This window comes from Phoxinus phoxinus, assembly GCF_949152265.1.
Source record: "Phoxinus phoxinus genome assembly, chromosome: 9".
In the NCBI taxonomy this organism is placed as follows: Eukaryota; Metazoa; Chordata; class Actinopteri; order Cypriniformes; family Leuciscidae; genus Phoxinus; species Phoxinus phoxinus.
Genome location: NC_136884.1, coordinates 32,146,338 through 32,163,084, shown reverse-complemented (window position 1 = coordinate 32,163,084; position 16,747 = coordinate 32,146,338). Strand labels below are relative to the sequence as shown.

At 39.6% G+C, this 16,747-nt stretch overlaps 1 protein-coding gene across 1 annotated transcript in view; it reads left to right on the top strand.

The window, feature by feature from the left end:
* LOC307004698 (guanylate-binding protein 4-like) overlaps nt 1-16,747 on the top strand; it is a 238,983-nt gene that overhangs the window by 67,303 nt on the left and 154,933 nt on the right. The window lies entirely within an intron of this gene.

Below are 16,747 nucleotides of genomic sequence, written 5' to 3'. Positions count from 1 at the left end.
CAGCAGCTGAGCTGACCACTAAGGAGCGAATGTACAGTGACGTGACATAACTGCCAAATTCAAACTGTGCTTTCGTGCTATGGCTGGCGCTGAGCCAAAGACGGACGCGCTCAGCGCTTAAAGGAGAACTCCGGTCAATTTTAACATTGAGCTCATTTTTTTGTAAATTCTCTTTTAATCCCGCTTATCATACCATAACACAATTATGTTTATTTTAGATTTCAGATATTTAAATACATACAATTTATAGCAAAACAATACATTTATAGTTTGTAAAATACAATGGTGTCTATGGAAGTAGCAATAAACAATCCTTTCAAATATATTTGCCAACATATTTAATTCATATCAGCTATACACAGTGTAAGTAAGTCAACCATAAAGTTTATTCTTCTCCCAGTTCACCGACCTCTTACTTTCATTTATTTCGGGAGAAACGGATTAATTCAGGAAGAAACCAAGCCTTGAAGAAGCTTGTCGTTTTATTGTTAACTGTTAAATTACTTTACATCGTCAATCTTTTTTCTCTTGATTTTTCCTCACAGCCACACATACTCAGTTGGACACCGCAACATTGTTTAATCCCTTTACAATGAAAATCTCTAAACTTATTAATTTTTTTTACAAAAGTAAATACAGTGTACTCGACTCGGACTCGAACACAGGACTCGAGACTCGAACTCAGGTAATGGCGACTCGACTTGGACTCGACTCGGACTCTTCTTTGGTGACTCGGACTTGGACTCGGACTCGAACACTGGGACTCGAGACTCGACTCGGACTCGACAGTTGGTGACTCGACTACAACACTGTCAGGGATAAAGCAGAGGATGACCCCAACCTGGCAAGCTGGCTGCAGAAGCATCACACCTACATCAGCCCTGAAATACAGAACGAAATGTTGAGCATTATGGGAAACACCATAATTAGGGGGGTTGCTGAAGAAATTTCTGCCTTATCTGTATTGCAGTACTCCCTCATAATGGATGGAACCCAGGATATTAGTGGAACGGAGCAGATCTCCATCTGCCTCCGCTATGTCGACAAAGACCTGGAGCCAAGGGAGGATTTTGTGGGGATGTATGAGGTGGTCCTGGCTGCACTGGATGAGATCGCTTCAGATAAAGGGAGTGTCTCAGCTCCTCGAGCAAGAGGCCTTCTTGGCCATTTCCACAAAGGCACCACCGTCCTTGGCCTTGTAATGGGGCAGGATATCCTGCTGAAGCTGGAAGGTCTCAATAAAAGTTTGCAAGGGAGAGCAGTATCATTTGGCGGGATGTTACAGGCTGTGGATTGCACCAAGAAAGCCTTTGTGGCGAAGAGAACAAGTGATTCATATATGAGTCTTTACTCGAGAGCGATAGAACTCGCCTCATCTTTTGATCTCGAGCCAATAATGCTGCCACATATTAGGAAACCATCCAACCGATATGGTGGGCCAGCAGGAGTACTTCCAAGTAGTACAGTTTTTCTGTGCCACCGATACAGCTGTCACTCAGCTGGATAACAGATTTAGCCAGGAGGGCCTTGGCTACCTGGCCAAGTTGGAGGAACACCTTCGGACAGGTGAGTCGAGTGAGGCAGTGGAGCTGTACCCGGAGTTGGACGCTGAGCTGCTGCAAATGCAACTGGTTATGCTGAAAGCAAGCTACCAGTTCCATTCTTGCCAGGAGGTTAGTCAGATCCCGAAGACCATGGTGCCAGAAGTGAGACGGCTGTTTCACCAAGTGGAGGCTCTGGTTAGGCTGTTGCTTGTGGTCCCTGTGTCTTGTTGCAAAGCTGAGCGTCGTTTCAGTGCCCTGCGACGTTTGAAGACCTGGCTCCGCTCTACAATGGCACAGTCACGGCTCAACGGCATATCAGTCTGCCATGTCCACAGGGAGAAACTGCAAAATATTGACAGAAAAGACATAGCTTTGGCCTTCATTGGAGAGAGGCGTTCACATCTCTTTGGCAAATTTTAGTAGAGTTTTTCCCAAATCCTGCTGAGATGTCCTTTAACCCTTTCTATGTTTTTAAGCTGATAATAGGCTGACTTTTTAATTGTCTTTTAATCGTTCCTCTTTTGCTACAAAAACGACCACCTCAGTTTTTTCATTTAATTTAAGAAAGTTCTGGTACATCCAGTTGTTAATTTGTTTAATGCATGTACTCAGTAGACAGTTGTCCAGCTTGTGACTCCCTCAAGTGCATTTTGTGTTCTAGAGATAATTAAAAAGCAGTACTTAATTTCTATTTTGCAATCATTAAAAAATCTACTGAATTCACATGCACTTAATTTCTATTTATTTTTATTTTTAGAAATCAATTACACACACACACACACACACACACAGTGTTCTGCTAGAAATAGTAACCTGATTAAAAAACAGCCCTTAATTTCTCTTTAGCAAACAATTCAAAATCTGCTGAATTCACATCCATACCTGGTCAGATTTTGCCACCTCTTTTCAGTCCAGTCCACACACAAAGGCTGGAGCTCAACACTGGCTGGCTGGCATAAAGAAGGAAGGACCATAATTTTTTTTATTGGATTGGCATCAGTGACAGAAATATAAGCAATACACTCAGCAATTAACCCGTCATAACAAGCTCTTATAAATCCTTCCTTCTCTCGCTTACATGTTTGAATCGACTGCTTGATCTTACCTACCTGGTTTAAGTTAACCACTAATAATTCACTTTTTACATAAAATAACACGCAAATGCCGCAACTCCATAAATTTTACTTTGTTAAAAATACAACACATGGGAAGACTGGCAGAGGGTAGCCTAGGTAATTAATTTTGAACTCCTGTGGTCTGACCTCCAAATAACGCTACACCAAAGATGCTTCAATGCTGTGAACTGTGTAACGGTCACTTTGTGCATTGATGTTAACCTGCGCATCTGCGTGAGTGTCAGTTATAGACAGGTGAGGAGAATAGATAACCGCTCTACCGACCTTTGTACTCTTTCTTTCATTTCCTTTTATATTTGTGACCAGAGTTTGCAACTTTACTGTGGCAGTTAGCAGCTACTTGGCTTCTGGAAGCTGATGTTGCCGGCTAACGTCAATGATAGAATTTAGCTGCTAAAAGCTATCAATCTAACGTGCTGCTCTTGGTCAAAACTACGAGAAAGGAGTTATTACTGATTGTCAAGAATAAATTAATACGTTACCTCCTCCACATGTTCATGCAGGCGGCTAGCAGCACCACGAACAAAATTGTCCAGTCAGGAGAAGAAGTGAAGTGAACAGGCACGTCAGCTGAGCTGAGCTGCACCTGCCTCAGTGGCACAATGACACCCCTCCCCCAACCTAGAATGTATCCCAATGTTACAGTTGTTGCAGTGTTATGAACAGAGAAGCGTGTAGCCAGCACAGCAGCAGAACAGCTAAATTGAACTCGAGTAAAAAAAAAAAAAAAAAGTGGTGGGTACAAAATGACTCATGACGAAATCTGGTGGGTACGCGTCCCCGCCGAAATCGACGCCTATGACCACATCGACGTGATCAAGACAGTGACCAGGTCAGTGATCAGTTTCATCACAGGTTGTTTTTCAATCATTCTGTTTTCAATCATGTATAGTTGATGAAATGCAATTGTGCAAAATTGTTGAGACATATGGCTACAGAAATCTTGAAATGTCTACTAATTTGAATTGAAAACAAATACTCTCTGATTATGTAATCTGTATGAAGGGTACATTTCTCTCTAAAGTAGAATCCACTTTACTGCAGAGATGGCGAGTCAGCTTTATTTTTGCAGCCAAAACTCAGAAAAACGCTAGTTTATAAAAAATAATTACACAAATATAACACAAATATATATGTGAGTAACTAAATTAATATAAAATGTGATTAGTCTACTAATGGCTTAAATTAATCATTATTAGACTACTAGAACAATATTCAGTCAGGGCTTCAATAAAAAAATCTACATCTGAACCTATTTATTCTTAATAAGAGCTTCTGTTTCCAATAGACACAAAATGTTGAATTGGCTTCAACTACAAAAGATTTGTTACAGAATAGTTGCATCTCTCCAGAAAATAAATAATGTCAAGTTGACTCAACGTTTTTTTTTTTCTTTCTATCACAGACAAATAATTTTCAGTTTGTATATTATTTACAAAAGTTGAGTCTACAAGAAAAAGCTAGGGGAAATTAGTACCAAGATTTTTCCATCCAACCTCAGGTCTGTGCTGACACCTCCACCGCCTCCATCCACCCTCAGGTAGGCCTACACTTCCACCACCTCTGGGTAACCTTAGATGGCCCGATGTTTCAACCCATCACCACGTCACCAGAAACCCCTCGGAGACAAATCAGGGACAACGTGTTTGTTTGCATCTTAACACTCCTTGAGGAGATGAAAGAGACACAAAAAAATCCAAGGGAGGATGCTACAAACGCTTCTACAACAGTGTGGCAACATTTGCACCACGTCTCTTTTACCCCAGAGGGTTTCCCCCTAAAGACAGTGAGGGATGTGGAAATCATGGAAGAAAAACTGGCAAACCCAAACTTCATGTCCGGACTGGTATGTGTGTTAAGTCTAGGGTAGTGCAATTCAATTCAATTTTATTGGGGGGGCTAGCAGTGAATTTGATCTGAAACTTCCCAAGTGTGCTTACACCCATGCTTCTGAACTGTTGATGAGAAGGATGATGATCTTCCTCCTAGATCATGGCTATCCAGGCAGTACAACTTTGTGGGCCGAAACGGAAAGAGAGAGTTTAAGGTTTAAAAAAAATGTGTATGGAGCGTTTGTTGCTGAGCAGTGTGTTCGCACATGTCTCTCAGTTGCCTTGTGTGTTCAAGAGTATGTGTGTAGTTCTAATAATAATCTTAATTTATATAGTGCTTTTATTATCATTGTTGTCTTTACAGTCTTGGCTTAGAGTTGTGTTTGCACATATGAAGTAAGTGACCGTTATATTTGTTTTTTGCAGGAGGCTTAAAGAAAAACGCCATGACCAGCCAAATCACCCGTAAAGATGCAGAGAAGGCGATCTCCAAGTGGCTCAATGGTGCTAGAACAGGGGGGATAATAGACAGGCAACCCCTCCAAGAAGGTCTTCAGGCTCATTTGAGGTGGAAAGTAACTAATTCTGTCTGTGACAGTGAGGGAACACTGAGCAAAAGTTCAAAACGCAGCAGCTCGAGTTCTTACCAGAACCAGGAAGTATGACCATATTAGCCCCGTTCTGTCAACACTGCATTGGCTGCCTATTAAACATCGTATTAATTTTATTTTTGCTTATTATGTGAATATATATATGTGTGAGTAACTAAATTAATATATTATACAAATATATATGTGATAACATGTTGCAAGACCCTCTTAAAATCTGTCCATCATTTTTAATGTTATTATGTAATGTTTATGTAAGCAAAAAGTGCATGTTGATGCAAATTTTATTTGTTATTTGCTGGTTTTCGACATAAAACTTGGTGAATTGATTTCATTGTGTAGTATTAGTATGTTTTGAAAGTTTGTTTTAGCCTATTTTAGTGTTGTCAAAAGACCCGGTACTTCGGTACCATTTCGGTACTAAAAAAATTAAATGGTTACGGTACCAGCTTTTCTTAAGTACCGGTGGTTCCGAAGTATCGGGTTAATCCGGTTATTAGTTCGCTGTCCGAACGGTGCACAGTTGCGCGTCCTCTTCATAAACACACCGAGACATGGCGACCGGCGGCGCTGCTAGTGCGGTGGCTCTGAATCCACTTGTTGACAAGAAAGGAGGAAAGAGCCCTTCATATAGCGCGTTTTTTGCACGTGCAAATTCGTTTTCCAGGCGGCAGGCGCGCCTCTGTTCATGGTTGCATAGCAACGGCAGACGCAACGGGAAAGCACGCGCTTGTGGAAATGAGAAAGCGGTGCAAACTGCGCTCTCCATGATGACGAGGAAGTATCATCAAAGAATTATTGATTTCTAGCCCTTGCATTAGCTTTACTACTAGATATATTAATTGAGATGAGAAATAAAAAGCCGCCCTGTACAGCGATGATCAGCTGTTCGGCCGAACTTTCCATGTTGTTACGGAAAGGCCGCTAGTTTTTGTCACATGACCTGTTGAGATGCTTCTATTATAAGCCGCACGCCTACATTTGAAATAACGAATTTGCACGCGCATAAAAAGCGATATGTGAACGGCCCCTAATGTGGTATCGTGTGCGGTTGTATCTAGTTTAAAAGGCCTTTTAAATATGACCGCAGTTTTGAATTGAATAAAAGGACAGTCAAGTCAAATAAAACACGTTTTATCTCCCGTTTAGTTGGTAACACTACAATAAGATAGGCTACAATTCATTAACATTACTTAATGCCTTATCTAACATCAACACATTGAGTGAACAATATATTTTTACAACATTAATGTATGTTTGTGAATGTTATTTAATACAAACACTTGATTGTTCATGAACAGATACAACTTTTGATTTTAAAAATGTATTAGTAGGCTACATTTTTAAATTACCATAAGGAGAATAATTGCTTCAGTGTATATAACTATTGTTAGGTCATTGTATCTAATGTTATCTAACAAATGGATATACACTTTAATATTATGCAAATTTAATCTAAATTAGCTTTGGTACCGAAATTGGTACCGAGAACCGTGGATTTTCACAGGTATCGGTACCCGAATACTGAAATTTTGGTACCGTGACAACACTAGCCTATTTTCATTTTGAGAAATTTGGGGAAAAGGCCTAAGGTTTTGGTCATTTGGCACGTTGTTGGGTGTGGAAGGTACTAATGTGATTGCTTTATCTGTAAATTAAATTAATGCTTTTTCAATGACTGAATTCATTGAAATAAAATGATTTTTTTCAGAATTTCTTTGATTTTAATATTTTTTGGTAATGCGTTGTGTAGGTCTTAAAAAGGTCTTAAATTTGACTTACTGTAACCTGCAAGAACCCTGAACTGGGAACAGTCTCAGTCTCTGAGCTCCATGGCTCACATCTCTCCTCTTTGGCTTTTGAACAGCATTATCCTCACACACACAGACAGACAGACACACTGACTGACTGACTGACTGACACACACACACAGAGTCAGATCAAATAATTTGTGGCGAACGAGGTGGAACATGAAGCACTCGCAGTGCAGAGGAAGGTTACACTGCCTGCACCCCATCAGAGTTGACGCAGGACGCACGCCGGTGCCGCAGTGCTTCAGAGAACACTCCCTGCAGGTCTTCCTCTTGTTGTTGATCTGGAGACCAGGTCATGCTCAGCAGAAGCTCCAGTTGGGCTGGTGAGGAGCACATTAGGAGCACTTCTCGCAGCGACGGGGACGATCAGCTCCTCGTCACGCTTGGACTATTGCAATGTTCTTTATACTTCTTTGAGTCTTCTATGGAGCGGCTACAAGTTGTACAAAATGCAGCTGCAAGGCTTTTGACTGGTGCCAGTAAGTGGTCTCATATAAGACCAGTTCTTAAGGACCTTCATTGGCTCCCAGTTGAATTCAGAGTGCAGTTTAAAATGTTAGTTATCACTTATAGAGCCTTGCACGGTCAGGCACCTCTCTATATCCAGGATCTTTTGCACAAACATTTATCGGGTCGGCTCTTACGGTCTTCTAGTCTGGACCTTTTACTTGTCCCTAGAACTTAAGACTAAAGGTGACCGTGCTTTTTGTACTGTGGCACCGAGGCTCTGGAATTCTCTTCCATTAGCACTGAGAACTATGGGTTCTGCCATTTCTTTTAAAAAACACCTGAAGACGCATCTTTTTGGACTTGCTTTTATTTAACAGCAGTGGTTATTTGTCGTTTCATGTTTGTGAAGATTGTTTCTGTCTTTTGTGTTATGGTAGATTTATTGTATGCATGTTTGATCCTTTTTATTAACAAGATTGTAAAGCACTTTGTGACTTCTTGTCTGTGAAAGGTGCTATATAAATACATTTTACTTACTCCTGGGTCAGATCCTCCAGCCAGTCCTTGTAGCCGCCCCTCCTGTACTTCCACTTGGCTCCTCCCGCAGACTTGGCAGCTACAAAGGCATTGTAGCACACCACCATAACAAAGTAAAAGAACAGCCTCCTCCACCACTTCGTAGACCGATGATGGATCTGGTAGTAGCCCATCCAGAAGATCGACTCCTTTCATATGTTGCTGATAGTCAGCAAGGCATGCTGGCACCCGAACCTCCATCTGGCGTTGACCATTGGCCTTCCTCCTCACTAACCCATGAGCTGTCGGGTCATGGTAGTTGGAGAGGACCATTACAGCCTTGGTGTCTTCCCAGACGCAGAAGGTCAAGTCATCCCGCTGTGCCACATTGAACTCATGCTTGTTCAACTCAGCCTTCTTTGTGAGCTGCTTATTCTTGGGGAGGTCCTTCCTGTTGGCACGTACTGTTCCACAAGCTTGCACCCCCCTGACCTTGAGGTCCACCATCAACTTCACACTGGTGTAAAAGTTGTCCATGTATACGGACAGGTTGGACCCGTAATAAGGGGTCACCAGGTTTGATACTATCCGGTGAGCCAGGTCTTTCTCCGTCTTACCCTGAATGTCACCCGTGTACACCTGAAAATGGGTGACGTAGCCAGTTTTGCTCTCCGCCATGACCCACACCTTTATTCCCCACTTCACCAGCTTCAATAGGTACTGCCGGAAGCCCAGACGTCCCTTGTACTTCACCATGGACTCATCCACGGTCATGAAGCCATTGACCTCATAGAGCGCCTGGAATCTAACCAGGAGGAGGTCCATCCACTGCCGGATCTTCCAGAGTTTGTCCGTTTTGGCCACGGCAGGGTCCATGTTATCTTGGAGATGGAGATATCTGAAAATGCATATAATAAAATTAATTTATAATATAACATTTATTGCCATCATTGTATTTATTTGTATTATGTTATTTGTGTATATTTATAGTATTTATATTTATTGTTATTTATTCATTATTGTATTAATATGTATTATGCTATTTATTCATTAGGCCAGTATTTTACTTATTTATTATTATCATTATCAACCATCATCACCATTATTATATAATTTATTATGCTATTTATTCATTATAGCAGTATTGTATTTATATATTAACATTATTTTGTATTTATTATTATCATTATCAACCATCATCACAATTATATTATTATTTATTATGCTACTTATTCATTATGCCATTATTGTATTACTATTTATTATCCTAATTATTCATTCTAAAAAGAAAACAAAACACAAATCATTACCTCCAGATCATGTCGAAGCGGTCCCTTGCCGTTGCCTTGGGGACGTTGGTCTGGTACAACCATTTTGTCTGCCTCCAGAAATCCCTGCACACAGCCCGACAAATGTCTTCATCTCCGTTTGGGAGACAGGGTTCCACTTCGAGTTGGTGGGGGTCTGACCACGCGTCTGTTCGGAGTACCGATTAGTTTCCGTCACCAACATGTCCCAAAGCTCATCAGTAAAAATACAGGAAAAGACATCCAGGGGGCTAACATCCACGGGATCGGCTGTTTCACCCCCGGTCTGCGGGTGAACTGCTTCGCCTTGCGCGGCTGGAAACCCTTGGTTCTCCAGTCTACCTGGAATCCGTAAAAGTCATCCTCCTCTCCTTCCGTGTCCCACAAATCCCACTCCTGTGCTCCATCCAAAGGATCATCCGGCATGTTTTCATCATAATCATCCTCTACCACCTCCTCCCTCTCAAACTCCTCACCATCTTCCAACTCAATGTCACTGCCCTCGCTGTCAAAATCCTCCTCTGTCGTTGCCATTTTCGCGCTCACGTCTTCAAAAATCCAAAACAAATGCACGTGTATGTCTGAATGATTGACGTGATTTTCAGCGAACCACAGTACATTTGGGTGGTCACGTGGTCTTTAAAAACTCAAGACCCACCTCGTGTGTATTTGAACCTATGACAGTGCGTTTTATATGCTGCACGTGTCATTAAAAGTATGACGAATACAAAATGCTGCGCTACGCAGCAGCCGGCAGGAGGTTCAGAGTTGCGCAACGCAGTAACCGGCGCTAGATATAATGTTTCGGCGCGCAGCATCCGGCACAAATGGGTTAAAGGAGTAATAACCTAGTATTACCTTGGATACCCACGCTCTATTATAGTCTTTCAGGCCCTTCTAAAAAAGAAAAGTGGAAAAAAAATAAACACAGAGCTCCTCTGACCCTTATTTCTGAAGGCATTATTGTCTCGCGAGATCTGATGCGAAATTTTGGCTGCCGTGGACGGTCATTTTAATAATGCAAATGAGGGGCGCGTTGATTGGTGGCAGGAAGGAGGGGGGTTGACACCGCAGGTAACGCTTTAGCATATCATTCCAAAATGACATCATGGTGCAAGTTGTGAATGAACCCGACCTGGCCGCGACCTACGGGATTCAACCGTATATGCACGAGCCGGACTCTGAACCTGAGCTGGAAAGGGAAGATGTAGAGTCGATGGAAGGACGTCAACATCAAGATGTCTCTGAATGGTAAAGACAATAGTTTTGACTGATACATATATTATACCTTTTATTTAATGTAGATTACATTAACGGAGATGTAGTCTACTTTTTTTTTATCAGCTTACAGTGGTTATTGAGATCAACGTTTGCTATCATGTGGTGTTTTTGCCTTGTTTCACGTTGTGGTTTTTTAGACATTCAAATTCCAGCGTAAAATGATTAGCACAGACACCTAACGTTAAGCCAGTGGGAAGGGTTGTAGGAACAGCGTCATTAAAAAATGAATTTAATCCACTGGTCCCTGACAGCTTGCCCGTTCTTGGGAGAGAAAACACATTTAAGTTACATGTTGATTCTGGCAGTCAACAACAGAGCAAGCGTGTGCACTACGTTTCTGCATCTTTCGCGACTGAATATGAGGGGGAGAGGGGCAGGGGGGGCTTCCTGCAGCATAGGTCTGCGGTGTCCATATATGGTATATCCGGCCCCGTCTTGACGTCAAGGCGGGGCAGAAATTAAAATCTCGTATTAGAGTGCGCGTGCACGTGGGCTGGTTTACGAACCCAGGGGTAAACAAACGCTTAACTTTTAAATATCAGCTTCCCGGCCAGTGTATAATCGTTAGGCAATCATAACATACATTGATTCTCGTGGAAAAGTGAAAATTGACATGACTCCTTTAAAATATCTTCATTTGTGTTCGAAGATCGAAAATCTCATGTGTTTGGAACGACATGAGTGCAGTTAATTGAATCGGCTTATGAATGAATGGCTTGCTAACTGTTGCTCAGGTCTTCGTCAACACGCACTTGCACCCCCTGCTGGTGAGGTTGATTAACAGTAGATGGGTTGAGTAACAGTTTGAATATTTTGGAAGTGAAATATGAAAGGTGAATATGGATTATTGAATTTTGATGAATGAAAATGTGTTTGAAATGTTTTGAATTTAAATATTCACAGCTTAAATATACATCCATGTTGAATTTCAGCCCATAAAAATGCAAGCCCTAAAAATATAATGCATTAAAATGCAAGCATGGTTAATGCAATGCATATTTTTTTCAAGTAGTGCAAATATATATAATCAATAGAAAATTAAACTGAATATTTAAATAAATTGATAGTCCTGCTGCACAGGTTTTTGTAATTATTGCAGATTATATAACAAATAAATAATTATTGATAGGCCTATACTTAAACGGGCTTTGTGTTTCATTTATTAGGCTAGTCTACTGTGTGCAGTGTATGGTGCTGCATCAAAATCAGTGCTAAGGAAGTTGGACAACGTACAGGCTAGGGCACTTAGAATCTGCTGTGGAGCAATAAGATCAACCCCTCTAGATGCCATCAGGGTTGAAATGGGGGAGATGCCCTCTGGTGTCTTTCATTTCAGAGTCACACTCAGGACCTTCGGGACCAAATGGTCCGGGAGGGTGGGAATAATATTTATTAAAAAAAAATCATACATTTTTTTTTTACTTGTTTTTTATAATATTTTTTCTTTTCTTTTTTGGTGTTTTGAGATAATTTTATGATTTATAATTATTATTTATGCAATAATTATGACCCATTTTTCCCATTGAATATAATATAATTGTTTTATATATATGTAATTTTTTTTTTTTTTTATTAAAGCTGTATTTCATTTTAGAGTCAACCCTAGGCCTCATGAAAGCAATTTTTTTATTGAGATTAGTGCTATCTGGTGGATACACTGAGCATTTTTATCACGCAATAGCACATTTTTACCACTAGATGGATTTACAGCTTTCTGTAGAAAGGCTTGCGAATTCTAGTGATTTTTTCACATATTTGCAAATTTTTTTCAGGTTGTTGATTTTAAAATATAATAACAGATTCTCAAAGACTATTTTTGTCTTTTTTTTTTTGGTTGTTTGGTTTAAATGGTAATTTGAAGTGCCAGTTTTACTTTATAATACAGTCAAACCTGAACATTGCATTAGAAAGAGAACAAATGGAAAGCATTTTGTTACCCAATGTTTAATTCTAACTTAATTCTAACTTAATAAAAATGCAATTCTTTCAGTCATAACATATTTTTATTAATCTTACACAATAAACATTTTGAATTTAATGAACAGTATTCAATGAACAGTAACTGAAAATGCAATGAACAAACTGGTAACATCTGGTAACTGGTAACATCAAATAATTATCAAAAAACTAAAATAACAGTAAAAGTATAATTATGATCAAACAATGGAAAATAGAAAAATAAAAAAAGTGTTTTAAATATAACTATATATTTAAATTATTTGCATACTATTTACATAGGCTATTATGAACAGTAAAAATTGGCAACGGCAATTATAAACAAAACAACTAAAATAACAGCTAAAGTATAATAGTATATTAATTATCAAACAGTAAATTAGAGAAATTAAAAACATCCTAAACAGGTACTGCAATAGGCCTGGATGTTACTAGGGAAGAATTTCATCCTTAGAAATTACTCCAGTGTCTCTCCTTTATTTGATTCATTGATTTTATTTCACATATTTTCACATTTCTCTGTTATAGTTTCACATTTTCCTATGTGTGTGTGTGTGTGTGTGTCACATTTTCCTATGTGTGTGTGTGTGTGTCACATTTTCCTATGTGTGTGTGTGTGTGTCTATTTTACAACCTTGATGCTTACAGTCTGAGTCTCATGCTTTCATTGCTGTGCACTTTATGTCTTACATTGATGAATAATTGCTTTTATTTCACACATTTCCCAAAATTAGCATTCATTTGTGTGTGTGTGTGTGTGTCTGTTTTGCACTCTTGATGTTTTAGAGATTCACCCCTTCACTGTTGAGTCCTTTTTTCTGCATCCTGGCTGATTTGTAGATTGTATGCACAAAAAAACTCTTGTGTTTTCATATTTTTGACAATTTCCCATTCATTTCCTATGGGGGTAATTTTTGACCAAAGAGCAGAAGTGTGATGACCACTTAGCATGCTTGGATCATGACCTCAATATTTGTTGTGTGTTCACATACCTAATACCATAAAAGTCACCTAGTTTCGTAACATTCCGAAGAAGCTGTGATTTAAAAAAATTCTAAATAGATTTATGTAATCTGAATTTATTAGTGTGTATGTGTATAAAAGTGTGTGTGTGGATGTGTCTGTTTTGCACTCTTGATGTTTTATAGATTCACCCCTTCACTGTTGTGTGCTTTTTTTCTGGATCGTGGCTGATTTGTAGATTGTACGCACAAAAAAAACTCTGTATTTTCACATTTTTGCCAATTTCCCATTCATTTCCTATGGGGGACCATTTGGTCCCGAAGGTCCTGAGTGTGACGATTTTTTTTACAACCACTTAGACTATTCAAATCCTGTCGCCATTTTTTTTGGGTGTTCATATACCAAGTACCAACAAACTCACCAAATTTCGGACCATTCCGATGAAGCTATGATTAAAAAAAAAAAATTTATTTAAACTCTTCGTATTGGGTTCATTTGCAGGGTTGTAATCATCGCACACAAGCTATTTTAAATGACTGTTGGGAATATAAAAAGAATAATGGGAATAGTTTTGGATGGAAGTTTAAACAATGGGTTAAGGAATGTGGTATGGAAAATGTAGTTATTTGTCCCAATATGCCATTAAAAGGGGTATCGGTGTGGAATATTCCTGAACCTAATGTTGAAATGAGACTGCTGGAGGATCGGGAGAAAGCAGAAGAAAGATATACTAATAGTTATGAAATCAATGGTTTTATGAGAGAAAATGTTTACTCTTGTATACAGATCTATACAGATGGATCTAAAGACCCAGTCGAACAAAAAGTGGGAGTAGGAGTATATATTCCAAAATTTGAGATGAAAATAAGTTTAAGGTTGAGTGATAAAATGTCTGTATTTTCAACAGAATTAACTGCTATAATAGTAGGAATGCAGTGGTTAGAGCAGCCAACTAGGATGCCGACTGTAATTTGCTCAGATTCTGCATCAGCACTTAAAAGTATAATGTCAACAAAAACTGACAGAGAAGACCTACTTGTAGAAATATATACATTGTTATATAGGCTGAACATAGCGGGTATATTTGTTTACTTTTGCTGGGTGCCGGCACATATTGGGATAATAGGAAATGAAATAGCGGATAAATTAGCAAAAGAAGCGTTAATGAAAGACCTGGTAGATATTAAGATACCTTTAGGAAGAAATTAAGTTAGATCAATAATTCGCCTTTGGCTAAGCCACGCCCTAGAATGTAGATTGACCAATCACAGCGCAGCCAAGAACGAGCTCCCACAGAGGGTCCTACACTTTTTCACAGCGCTCCATTGACTTCAACGCAGGCGGCTCATATTTTTGGTCTCGGCAGGCTATTACCGTCGTAATTTTATCAAAAATATGGTTACCATTTGTAATACAGATACGTGTTTCCCAGAGAGGTTGGAGCGGGGTGTCCGTTTATCCCTTCCTAAAACCGAAGTCAAATACTGACAAGTGTCGTCTTTGGATTAAACTGTGTGGACGTCCTCAGTCAGCGAAACCCCTCAAAGATCAACAAGCACACTTTTTCTCTAAGATACATTTAGCTTTTAACCTTACTGTGAAGTTACACTAGTTAGACACTTTTATGTTATGATTTCGGTTCTCTGCCCTAATTGTTGATACGCTAGCACACTCTGCTAATAAATACAACTTTATACTCGCGTAGTCCGTTTGCTTTGTAATAACGATTATAGAAGTGAAGAGACCTACCCAGGTTTGCATGAACAGTGTTTCTCCTGATATTGTGAGTCCCAGCCTCCGTCTCGATTAGGATATGCGGTGGTTCATTTTTTGACTGTGACCGTTATGCTTTTGCCTCTATTTGGATGCCTTGTTGTTGCTTGCGTTTCTCCGGTATGTCTTGAATATAGCCTTCGAACGCACACTGCAGACACTTTTGCCTACTTCTATCGGACACTTTATTTGCTGCTTTATAAAAGTTTGATAAAATTTCAGCAGGAAGAGCCGTCACAGCATAAGCCATGTTGATACCAAACCAGAGCCCAGATGAAGTTGTCGGAGGTAGCAACAGTAACTAAGGGGGGCGGGGCTTAGCCAAAGGTGAATTACTAGAGAAATAATAAAAATATGGCAACAAAGATGGGAAAGTAGCAGTACAGGTAGGTGGTATTATAGTATTGTAAAATCAGTAAGGAAAAAAGAATCGTGCTATGGAAGACATAGAAAGGAAAAAGTAATGATTTCTAGACTAAGGATGGGTCATACAGGGTTAAACTCAACACTGGCATTAATGGGAAAGCATGGAAATGGTATGTGTGATGAATGTGGTGTTGTTGAAACAGTAGAACGTGTTTTTTAAGTGTAGTAAATATGAAGAACCGCGTAGCGGTCTTTTTAGTAATATAAAGAACAGGCCAGTGAGTATCATGGGACCTATTGAGAAAGGAGTTGAGTGATAGACAGAGGTTTAAGGACGTGATAACATTTTTAGAGCTTACAGGACTAGATCACCAGGATCTAGAGCCTGAGGAGGAGGAGCAAGTAGCTCTGATCATCCTGGAGGTTGAGGAGTTCAGTGTGGAAGATGGAGGAGCTGAACACGCAGCGCCAGCTGAAGCTTGGGCTCTGATCCGCTGGGATGATAAAGGTTTTTTTATTTTTTATTATTGCAACTCAGATCCATTACTCATGTGCGCAAGGTATACAGTAGGTGGCGGTAATACTCCTACGGAGTGAACGACCATGAAACGGAAAGAAGAAGAAGAGGACGGCACATGTTTTCTCTTGTTTCTCTCTTTCTCTTGTTTCTTTTTAGTGAAAGTAACTCACTTTTGTGTTTAAGTAACTTTTCTCAGTTACTTTATTTCTCTAAGTTTGTTATTGTTTGATTAATTTGTGATGTGACTAGACTGTTCTTTTTGAAATATCTTCCCGGATCCACAGTGAAGGGATAGTTAGTATGTCATGTGACGTGACCTATACATTGCAACACGTTTGAGCTTGAGTTTGTTTATACACATCAGGTAAGGAGTGGATACTACCCCATGTATTTATGTTTATTAGTTAGTGTAGTTTAGTTGGCGATCCGTTGCCGAAGACTTGTTTATTTTCGTGTTTTATTTCTTTGTTGATTTCTTTACCATCGCTCATGGTCCCACACTCCTGTGTTCTATGTTTTTGTTTTATTACTTGTATATATTCTGTAAATATTTATTTCTTTATTCACTATTGCTATGTAAAAACAATCGTTTATCAATATCTGTCTCTGCCTGATTCATCTCACCACACAAGCTCGCAGTAACTGAACCCGTTTCTTTTATTTAGTTATTTTTCCTAATTT